This window comes from Thermobia domestica, chromosome 15, assembly GCF_964235325.1.
Source record: "Thermobia domestica chromosome 15, izTheDome1.hap1.1, whole genome shotgun sequence".
Classification (NCBI taxonomy): Eukaryota; Metazoa; Arthropoda; class Insecta; order Zygentoma; family Lepismatidae; genus Thermobia; species Thermobia domestica.
In genome coordinates, this window is record NC_137468.1 from 87,078,388 (window position 1) to 87,090,474 (window position 12,087).

The following is a 12,087-nucleotide window of genomic DNA, read 5'->3' on the forward strand; positions in this document are numbered from 1 at the left end:
AAGAATCATTAAATACTAGATGCTAGAGACGAGACGAAAGTGCCTACAAAGCCTTGAAAACGAGACGAAAAAGCAAATGGGCATATCCACTTAAAGACCGCGTTGGATCACTATGTTATTGTAAATGCGATGTTTAAGTAAATCTATATACATTGTTTCAAAGGTACAACACCTTCCCCTATACTATGATAATTTAATTTAAATTTATCGTAATTTGGCACATGGCAAACAGCAGTGTGGTAATTGAAGGGGAAGAAGGAGGGAAATTTCAATTCACCTCTGAACACTTGCCAGGAACCTTGTTCCCTTTCGCTTTCTAGACAGGGGAGGGAACTTGATAATGGCATCAAACCTTCATGTGTAATTACAAAAATTAAATTTATAAACAAATAAGAAATCATCAGTTTATCAGGCTTTAATTGATAATTTATTCACAAGATTCCCTATCGAAGGTGGGGCGGATGAAGTTTCTGTTCTCCATGAGTCGACATTGCCAATTGACATGGTCGATATGGAAAAGATGTTGTATGATGATAGAGAGATGATACTTCTTGCTGAGTATTTCAAAACTGACCAAGAAAAATCGTTATCAGACTTAAGTCTAACAAGCAAATTGTCGATGAGGAGTTGCGGAAATCGAGTAGAAGTATTATCAATTTCCACGACAGTGCGAACGAGGATTTCCGCTTATGAATTTACAGATGACTGATATTAGAAATAGACTAAGTGCTCAAACAATGTCTAACTTGTTCATCAATGTTAATGGCCCACCACTAGACAAGCTTAAAGTAGACGAGCTAGTTATTTCTTGGCTGAAGGATGGACATCATTCCGCTGCGGATGATTTACCACGAAAAAGTTCTGGAGGCCAAAAGGAAATAAAGCCGATTTCAGATTTGTTTTAAGGTGGAAAATTACGAGTTATGGGAAATGTATACTTGTATTACTAATGGTTTATTTCTGTTATTCAACTTTGTACCTAATATTTAGTAAGTCTCTTCTTTGCTTTAGGTAAACTACTTTGAATAAATATTCATAATCATTGCAATTATGCATATTTGTAATTTAAATTTAACGTGGTGTTTTAGTGATTACACAAATTACAATTATGAGCACACTTTATGGAGATGCTCTCACATAGGATACCCGAGCACCGTTATACACTATGAAAAACTGACTTTTCAAGTCTTTTGTGAGAAAAATACTGTGAACTGAGAAACCATAACCTTTTCCATATTGTACAGGGGTATTTTCCTGCTAATAGAAGTCTCTTGTGGAATGCGTTCAGAAATTAACACTTGCAAGAATACTCTCTTAGTACAAGTATATTTTAGGCACACACTAATTTCTCCCCACCTCGAACTGTTTCAATTTCCTCACTGACAAACACTTTACCATATTATATCGTAAAGGTCAGATCCACCGTTATTGTAACAGAGTCTTGAGCGATTGACTAAAAATCAAACTTCTATTAGTGACAATTTCACAGTCTTGTTTTATTACAAGTGTAAACTCTTTACTCAGTACAGAAGAGGCCATGGATCGTGTTCAGAGTTAATGACGATGGATTTTGGTGAGTCAGAATAGGTCACAGTGGATGAGAGTGGTTCATGGTGGGTCAGAGTGGGTCACGGTGGGTGGTGGGTCAAAGTGGGTCACGGTGGATGGTGGGTCATAGTGGGTCGTGGGTCACGGTGGGTAGTGGGTCAGTGGGTTGTGGGTCAAGTTTACATTGACCCACGCTAACTCTGGGTGTAACTGGTGAACTATTGGTAGAAGACAGTGCGGACGTAAATGCATAAGGCCTTATGCAGAGTCCTTTTGAAGTATGACTATCGTCGTACTAAAGGTCTGACTACTGCAGGAAACATATGTTAGTCGAACTCTTTAGTATGGCACAAATTACGAGTTAGAACGACTCTGCATAAGGCGCATAGGGTTTATATACATGGTATATACTAGGTATAATCTCAACTTAATTTACTCGTTAAACAAACATAAGCAGGCGTTTGTTGTTAAATAGTAACTGTACGAATACTTTTCCGAGTCACTGTACTATCTTTCCCATATTTAATTAAATAGAAAACACGACATTGGTTTCACCGACCAATATATTGTTCGATACTATCCGCTTGATACCAGAAAAAGGAAAAAAGGCTCCTTTGAAAGAAAAGAGTTTTCAAAACCTATATCTTACAAAATATATGATCACCTCGCACAAAACAGGGCATTTCACTTCCAAGAAAATTTGATTACAAACCTATTCCGCACTCTCAAGAGCAAAAATTTCATTTATGTTTACAATATACCAAGCATTGACGAGTGGAGAATATGAGTATCTATACTTCGAGAGTACAGTACATATTAAATATTAAATTATATGTACGAAAGACGCACAGAAACAGAGGAATTTCAGCGTCATTGTACCGCCTCTTCATATGTCAATGAATATTCCTCCAAAATAAATGTGATATTGTACGATTTTTTTAAAATAGTAAACCTAATACAAAACCTGGTTCCGACAGAGGTTTTAAACTAACTAAATAAACTAACCAATTGCTTTAGTTGAAACTTACCATTCGTTTGGAACTGTAGTTGTTGCACTTCAAACCAGAAAGGATTTTCGAAACACTTGGGTTGACAGGTTTTTCCCTACTACACTACACTTTCAACTTCCTGAAACAAACTAGTCGCAAAGATTATACGGTATGTGAGAAAGAAAATTGAATATTCGTTTCGCGTATGTAGGTTATGTATAATCAGTCATTCACTGGTAAACATCACCATCGGAAGAAAAAAAAAAAGTTTATTCTCGGGTAAACGTGCTGTACACAAACAATTACGAAAGAACAAGAAAAAAATGCCTCGAATTCACAAATATGCATAGCGTATCATGATACAAAAATGAAGGAGTTAGCTGACGAAACATAGAATATAAAACGCCTAACAAAAGAGAAACGTATTGCTCAAAAGTATTTTTTTTATATATATACAGGGTTATTCAAAAAGAAAGAACAGATTTCAAACATTCATTTCTTCCAAACTACAAAAGATAGAAACATGATTCGAACATTACTTAATTAAGAAAAGTTTACAATTTATTGTTAGTAATTATGGTGTGCATTCAATATGAGCACCGTGTGTTACACGACAAATGTCAAAACGGTGGCTCATTTCTTGCCACACACGAATCAGCCGGTCTCTAGTTATCGAATTCACAGTTTGTATGGCTTCATGTGCAGACGATGTTTTAGAACTCTCCATACCGTTGGTTGAGAAATGTTAAGTTCTTTGCTTGCTCGTGATGTGGATTTCTTTGGGCTCCTTTCGTAAAGTGTACGAATACGCTCGACATTCTCGTTCGATGTGCGTGGACGTCCCGTGCTTTTCCCTTTGCAGAGGCATCATCTTCTAAGATAGGGGGGCGCGGTGGCTCAGTGGTAGAGCGTTCACCTCTGGTGCTTGGGGTCCCGGGTTCGGTCCCCGTCCCCGCCAAGTGAACTTTGTGGTGGACAAACACCGTGATCGTGGGTTTTCTCGGGGTTCTCCCGTTTCCTCCCACTTTCTTCATTTCACTCATCTCTCATCATCACCGTCTCCTTTAGCCTAACCGGCATAACCGTGGGACGTAAAACCAAGATTTCATTTCATTTTCATTTCATTTCATCTTCTACGATCTCTTAGCGCATTCCCAAATAGCATAGACAAGCGAACAGGGCCTAGTTCCTTTAGGAGCCGCTGTGGCGCTAGTTACGTGCACCAATATTTTCTCTATGTAGCAGGCAAATGAAACGGCTAGCTATAACAGGAAAAGAATTCTTAAGTCCTCTCTCATATAGTATCACAAAAACTAAACTTGTTTTTTAAAATTGAATACAATTAGTATCGATTAAATAAGAATAAAAGATAATACAAACACATAAATACAAATTACAAACGAAGTACTTCCCCAGATAATGGCTTGGCATTTAGAAATTTTGCATGTTCAAAACATCCTGTTTCAACATCTGCTATGTTCTTCAGCAACACTGGAACTATTACATCGGAATTTTTTACACTTAATTTATATGAATGATTGTCCGAAAAGAGGCACTGCAAATACTAAACGTGTTGCAGAAAGGAAACAATATAGGCGGAAAGAGTTTCCGAAATTCGGGTGTTCATAAACCGATGGGCCTTTTCAACAACGTGAATCACCCATACTAGTTCTTTTGTAGGACAGCACATTACGTTTCTACTGTCTTGTTTATATATCAAGTTCATAAGCGTGGAATTGCATTTGTACTGACTGATAAGTTTGTGACATGAGGCACAATCTATACTTTGAATAATTTTCCGATCTACAAAACTTCTTAAGAAAGCAGTAGAAGCTAATTTCACTGTCCTGATAAAATGTCTGAAAAAGAAACCATAAATGGGAACATTAAAGAATTATACAAATTGTGACAATAGTAGTGAACAATAGGCTAAAATGTTATGAATTGACTAATTTCTTTAAAATGTTATGAGTTGACATTTCTTATTGTGCATATAGTGTGTACAGTCTGAATTGTTAAGGATTGGATTTCATTTGCGTTATGATTTAACTGAATTTCACTTTTAGTTTACACTTTAATGAATGTGTCTATTTTTCTCCTAGTGCAAAATGGTTACATTTTTTCCCCTGGCATTATCGTATTAGTAGGTTTCATATGGTAGATTGTCAGGAATACATAAATATCTTTCTACAACATGGGATCTTTATATATTATCTGTTTTAGTAAGATGTAAATAGGAGTCTACTAATATATTACTACGATATTTCACAAAAGTAAATAAAATCATTTTATCTAGCTAATATTACGAAAATTTGGGGTTATCACTGGCACACCAAATACTGGGATAGTATCTGAAATAAAGGCTCTGGATTCTTCTTTTATCCCATTAACAATGGCATCAATCTTGGGAAGCTTTGGAGGCCGGTTCCCCCGAAGTTGAAATTGGCTTCCCTAATGGGGGGAGGGGGGTGAAATGCTAAGTTGAAGTAGGTTCTCCAATTTCTACAGTACATGGTAATTCGTTTTCCTGTTCTACTAAAGCGTATCTGTCATAGGGCTCCCCCAAAGTTACACAGAAATCAGTACTCTTGCCCATAAGCTAAATGTTTTAGGTATATTTTCTCTTATACTCTGCAGAGACGACGAGTAAAGGTTTTAGGTATCCAACGTACGCATAATCCCATTACTACTCAGAAACATAAATAAATTAATACATAATTAAACATAATGCGTAATTAAACATAATTACACAAGCAAAAAACAACACTTACTAGGATCAGTATGAAGTCCAGTCAACAATTCTGTAACTGTATCTGGTATGGGGATATATGCTTCAGGATCAGAAAAGTGGTCGGGAATACGTATTTTCCTTTGAAATATTAGTAGAATTTGCGGTGGAAGGCAGAGATAGTAATCCAGTTTTTAAAATTCGATTTATTGCACATACAGTGGCTCTGCTAACCTACATATCATTGCTCCCAAACAAAATGGTACACAACAATATACCTTAGTTAATACAATAAAAGAATACTTTTTGTGCTGTTAATTTTATTACATTAAGATACTGCAAGTATTATGCAACTATAGTGCCTACATACGCCACGTGACTTTTTTTAGCAAGGAGAAAAATTACGTAAAACACAACACTCAGAGTACCCAAATGTCCCGCATTTTAAGGGACAGTCCCTTATTTTATGATTTTGTCCCGCGTCCAAGGAGCTTCGATACGGGGCAGCAAAAATCCCGTATTTTGTCCAAATGACAAATTTACCTCAGACAACGACTTTAAAGCCCGCAGTTTTTAATGAGTCGTCATGAGCCTGGCCAGTAAATGGCAAATGCTATTTCAGAAAAGCTCCGAGTTGCCAAATTTATTTAAAGTCGTCTCCTTTTGCATAAGAAACCCACCGTCAAATTCATTTGTGGAAAGAGTTTTCCCACATATGAATTTGAAATTGACTGACACAGAAATATGTGTTTCTGCCCAGTTTATGACAGCTGAGTTTTTCGACAGCCTAAAGAAAAATCCAAACGAAAAAAATTTATCAGTACAGTTAAGCAAAGCGTGAAGTAGGATTTTTGAAATAGTTTAGATTACGTAAATTCAATGTTTTAAAAGTAAGATTTACCTATTTTTTCTTAGATCTATATTAACTCTTTGTATTAGTTCATACTTTTGAGTTTCTTTCAGTCTAAAATGATTACTTTTTTTACGTGATACCTGGCTCATTTTCTACCACTAGATCATGTTTATTAAAACCCTTCCCATTAATACTCATTGAAACTAGTCAACCCATCCCTTACTTAGACTATTTTTATTTAGCAATCCTGACCATACTACACTTGTCTAAATCCACTCAGACTTACGTGACAGAAAACCTGTCCTGTTTAGTGCACGTTAGTGGCGCCACAACGACCGAAAGGTCAACTATCCCCTGTACGCTAAATCTCATGTTACGAGAGGGATATGGTAAGGCGCTAAGGGATCGTAGCCGGCGATGGCAGAGGCAACCATCTTCTACGAATTTTCGATGCCACTCGTAAATTTGCTTATGATGCGGCGATTGTTTATTAAATTGACGGCAAAATGCTCGCTGAACTACAATAATGGACTCAAGTTTTGCCAATTGTAGCACACAAAAAGACTTCTTCTGTGGTGACGCCGCCATTTCACTACAGACAAACAACATATACCTTGACAAACAACAACAAACAACAGCGCCAATGCGGCCGTGATTGGAACTTCTATCCGGGCTGTTTAAATTGTAAACTCTTCTTAATCAAGTAACGTTCGAATCATGTTTCTATCTTTTGTAGTTTGGAAGAAATAAATGTTTGAAATCTGTTCTTTCTTTTTGAATTCCCCTGTATATGTATAATATTTATCAAGTACTAATAAAACAGTTGTAAATAACCATCCTGTAATGATTGCAAGCTATTTGGGCCGGATCCAGGATTGTGTGAGGGTAGGGGGTACACCAATAACTACTAAAATAACCAATCACACTGAAACTCTTCAAAGTGACATGTGACAATATTCTTTATCCTTGACTACACTGATGCATGGAATGGAGGAAAGAATTTCAAAGAGGGTCGCAAGTGTTATGCAGGAAAAAAATTTTCTTCTTTCCACCTGGCTTCTGATTTCTTCCCTACTTGACTCATGTTATGTTGTTTTGCTCGGTGAATCCTTTTCCTTCAGCATTCAGAAAATCGGCATTCAACATTCAAATTTTGCAAAGCTCTGCTTTCTTTTAAGCCCCAAATGGAAACAAGATGACAGAAATTTTCGATAAGGGTTGCTATTTTCACTCCCAGCTTCTCATTTTAGATAGTGTATATTTACAACGAAGGCGAGTGCATGTGCACCTTTTCACCCCCCTAAATCCGGCCCTGTATATATATATATATATATATATATATATATATATATATATATATATATATATATATATAGTGTTTCAAAACAATACGGACAACGTTTGGGAGGTGATTCCTGACACCAAGATAAGACAAAAAGTATAGACCAGCCTGGGTGCACAAATGCTTACTTTCGGAGTTACAGGCTGCCGAAAACATGAAAAAATGAACGTTAAAGGTCTATAGCTCCAAATTTATGGGACCTACCGTAGCCGGGTCAAGACTTCACTTAGGAACTAATATGTGCGCTATCTAAAAATACATGTTTCAGAATCCTAAGGTACTCACGAAGCAATTCTTTTATAGAGGGAGTTTGGCTACGGGCATATAATTTGAAGTACTCTTCAACTACCTCTATAAAAATTGTTGCGGAACTACAGCAGGATTCTGAAACTTGCATATTTGGATAGAGCACATATAACTTCCTAAGTGAAGTCTTGACCCTACTACGGTAGTTTTGCAGCTATGAACCTTTAAAGTTCATTTTTTTTTTAATGTTTTCGGCAGTCTATAACTCCTAAAGGAAGCATTTGTGCACCCAGGTTGGTCTATACTTTGTCTTATCTTGGTGTCAGGAATCATCTCCCAAACGTTGTCGGTGTTGTTTTGAAACACCTTATATATATATAAAATAGAGAATTTTAACCCTTTCCGAACCTAAATGACCAAAGTAAAGCATACGGGGTTGTCACGTACTTACTCCTTTTCTGTGTGGACGAATTAAGGTATAAGGATGATCTTTTGTATGCCAAATATGGTTGGACCATAGTTTATCCTGATGGTAATTTTTTTCAGTGTCGAATTTCCTTCTCAAATTTGAGGCCAAAGTAAAAAAAAATCGTGAATTTTCGAATTTCCAATTTTATTACTTATTTTTGTTTTTGCAGAATATCTACCTTCGTTTAGAGTGATCTACTTAGGACTTGTCAACTATATGCCTCATATCGCCTAATTTTTTAGACCAATTTGCCCAACTCAAATCAGTGTTGCTAATTAGGGAAATTTAAAATTTTCCTATTTGCAGGTAAAAAAATTAAAATTTTCAAAATTTATGTTTATAACTCCGTACTTATACGTACGAACACAAGTCAACTTAAGCCAGTCGAACATCAGTTCTTACTGAACAAAAGCAAGCACAAACCGTTACAATCGTGTAATTAGAGGACGCACGAAAAATTTTAATTTAGGTTCTAAATCCTGACTTTTTTTTTTTTTACTTTTCTGTTAACCATAGTCATTTTTTTTTCAAAATTACAAGCTTCGTTTCTTAGATATCGACATGATACATCTGTGATATATTAGTGGTGTACTAAAGTTATTTTAAGATAGTCTGCGTCTGTCTGGTAGCAGTATTTCCAGTTACAGAAAAATTTAATTCTCTATTTTAGGGGAGGGGATTCGGAAATATATAATTTTTCCCTCTTGTTGGCTACATTGGAACAAATGTACCAGGTCTGAGAGCCTGGTCTTTGGCCTACAAAATGTACCATAGAAAGTTCCAATAGAATAATTAGGGGAAGTACAGTTGAGATTTAGTGGAAAGATAATTCTTTTTTTCTTTTTCTTTGCGTAAAATGAGATTTTTTTTTAAATGACATGCTTAGTTTATTATATATCGTCATGATACTTCTAGCATATATTAGTAGTGTGTCAAAGTTTATTTTAAAATAGTTTTCGTCTGTCTGGTAGCAGTGTTTCCAGCCATAGAAAATTTTAATTCCTGATTTTAGGAGAAAAATTCGGAAAATATACCACTTTCCCCGCTATAATTTCCCTCTTGTTGGTTACATTGAAACAAACGTAACAGTATCTGAAAGCCTTATCTTTGGCCTACACAGTGCACCATAGAAAGTTCCAATAGAATAATTAGGGAAGCTGCAGTGTGTGCATAACTGTTGATTTTTGCATCTGAGGCGAAAAAAAGTCAAAATTTCGCGGAGCAGTACGTTTGGGCGCGGCCATTTGGGCGCAGACATTTAGGCGCTTCCGTTTAGGCGCAAAGCAGTCCACGATGAATTACTTCGAAGTGGTTGTTCGTTCTTAACTGGTCACTGAGAACTGTCATACAGTCATATAGATTTCACATTCTTAATGCAAATAATGCTGTTCATCTTTTGCCGCCCAATTATATCGTTCCTTTACGTTAGATATATTATTAAGGACAAAAATTTGTTTGGAGGTGTCACATACTATCTGCAGTAAATTTTATTTGGCCTATTCTTCCTATTTCAATATATAGCTAGTGCCTATAAGTGTCTATTTTAATGAAATCTGCAATGGCATTTTATTAATACAATAGAGCATCAACTATCCGGACTAATGGGCAGATCAAATAACAAAAAAGCATTCAATAAATATTTCCTGAATCACCCATATCTTTAAAAAGACCATTTTATTCCAAAAAACAGATCGTATTTGTTTCTTCTGATCTCTTGCCCAGACCAGTACTCAATAAACTTTTCTTATGTTTTGTAGTTCAATAACTAATATAGTAACATAATTTAAGATTACATTATATTACATTATATCTCTCAGAAAATTACATTATATCTCTCAATTTAACGTTCTATGATCATGTCCGTTAGGCTAAGGGAGACCATAATAGAATTGGTGGAATGAGAATGTGGAAGAAAACGCAACTACTCCGAGAAATCTCATGGACACGATGTTGTACACCACAAATGTATATGACCTGGGATGGAATCTGAGACCTCACACACTAAAGGTAAACCCTCTAGCACTAAGTCACAGTTGTAGCTGAATATAAATTATATCAATTTTGGTAATAAATGACACAGTTTCTAACGCTATAAAAGTTTGTTTTTCTCGAAAACTGATAACGAGCAGTATTCGTAGGTTTCCTTACGAAAATTTCCCCCGACTGACACAAAATTTTCCCTTTTCTCATCAAATTTTCTCTAATTTGTTGAGTATCCAATTCCTACGACATAAATTATATGGTAAGATTAATTTAGCTATATTAAAGGAAGTGCCAACCACATTTGTTTTGCTCATTTGCATTTTGTTTCTATTTTTTTACTTTTTCATTCAGTTTTTTTTTTTAAAAAAGATACACAAAGCCAAGAATGGGTGCAAATTATGCTACTTTGAATAAACACAAACACACATAACTATTGCTATTGTATTACTTTATTTCTGAAGAACAAAGAAAAGTTTAAGCATTTGTCAGTTTAAGCAATCAGTCAGCGCGGAAAAATTTCTCAGGATTTTCACGTTTTAATTAAAAAAAATCCCTTTTTCCTTTATGATAAATTTACGAAATTTCCCTAGACTAGGGAATTTTCCCTCCAACTATGAACACTGATAACGAGAATTTATCGTCAAACACGTCTTTCTTTTCAGTTCAACGCCATCTATCGATTGATATATATCGTATCTTTGGGCAATACTATAGTTACTGTAAAATTCAAGTTTAAAATTTCAACATAAGTTTGGCCTATATCTTATTAACTGTACTATGTACTAGTGTCTTGCTAGTGTTGTGAAAAGATCCATTACTGTTTATTTGAGTGTCATTTGTATGTTAATATTATAGGCGGATGGTTATCGTACAATATAAATATTCCAGTACTCAGTGAGATTTATGAATTGATATAAGTCTCATTTTTCGACATTTATTTTGTTAAATTCATGCTATCTTCTTTTGTGTGAGCGGTACTGTGTTTGATACCGATATTACTTACGGTAGAACTATTTACTTTTCCTAAGCCAAGATGTTGCTCAAAGTTGTCATTGATCTCAGTGACAAACAAATGTCTTCCCAAATACAATATGTTGGTTTGTCTCTAGTCCGAAGATTTGCAGACATCTTATTTCAATCAATGTTCCTTTACGAAAGGATATTATTCAGATATTCTACAATGTTCAAACATCGTGAGAGATTCTACAATACACTCACAAATACTGTTGGTGGCTTGAGCGGTTCTATCTCCAGACTCGAGCTATTAGAAAGTGAATCTTATGATTCTGAGTATAATAACAACAAGTACAACACCAGTTTCACGTCAACAAACTAAAGAGAAAGCACTTATAATTCGGACTTTCCAGCCAAATCTCCACCTCATAAAACCTCCTGCACAACTGCAATTAAACTATATAAGCTTGAACGTGAGTTCAAGTTCGTGCGTGAAGAGATGAAGACAGAGTTTCGTGACTGAACTCCACAACAGCAGTTTATTCAATTCGAAAATGATCTTGGACACATTAACGTCGTGACTACTTCCCATTTGTACGAACTGATAACTGGCACATTCGCTAGACACTATGCTGACAGTTAGGTTAGCACGTCAGGGGCGGATCCAGGACGGACTTCTGGGGGGCGGTAGGTTGTAATACTGCTATTTAGAGCTACTTTTAAGAGCTCCAAACTCTGGGATGGGTTTTATCTATATATAAAATAAGAAAGTTTCCTCTTTTGGGGGGCGATCGCTCCGACGCCCTCCCGGACCCGGCCCTGTAACACGTTACAAATGACTGTCAGTCAACCTCCATGCTTCACCACTTCCCAGGGTTACTTGGCTAACGAAAACTAGGTTATTAAATGTTGACCGAATAATTAACTGTGATATCATACTCCACCACACTATGAGGGTGGGATGTAAGGTTATTG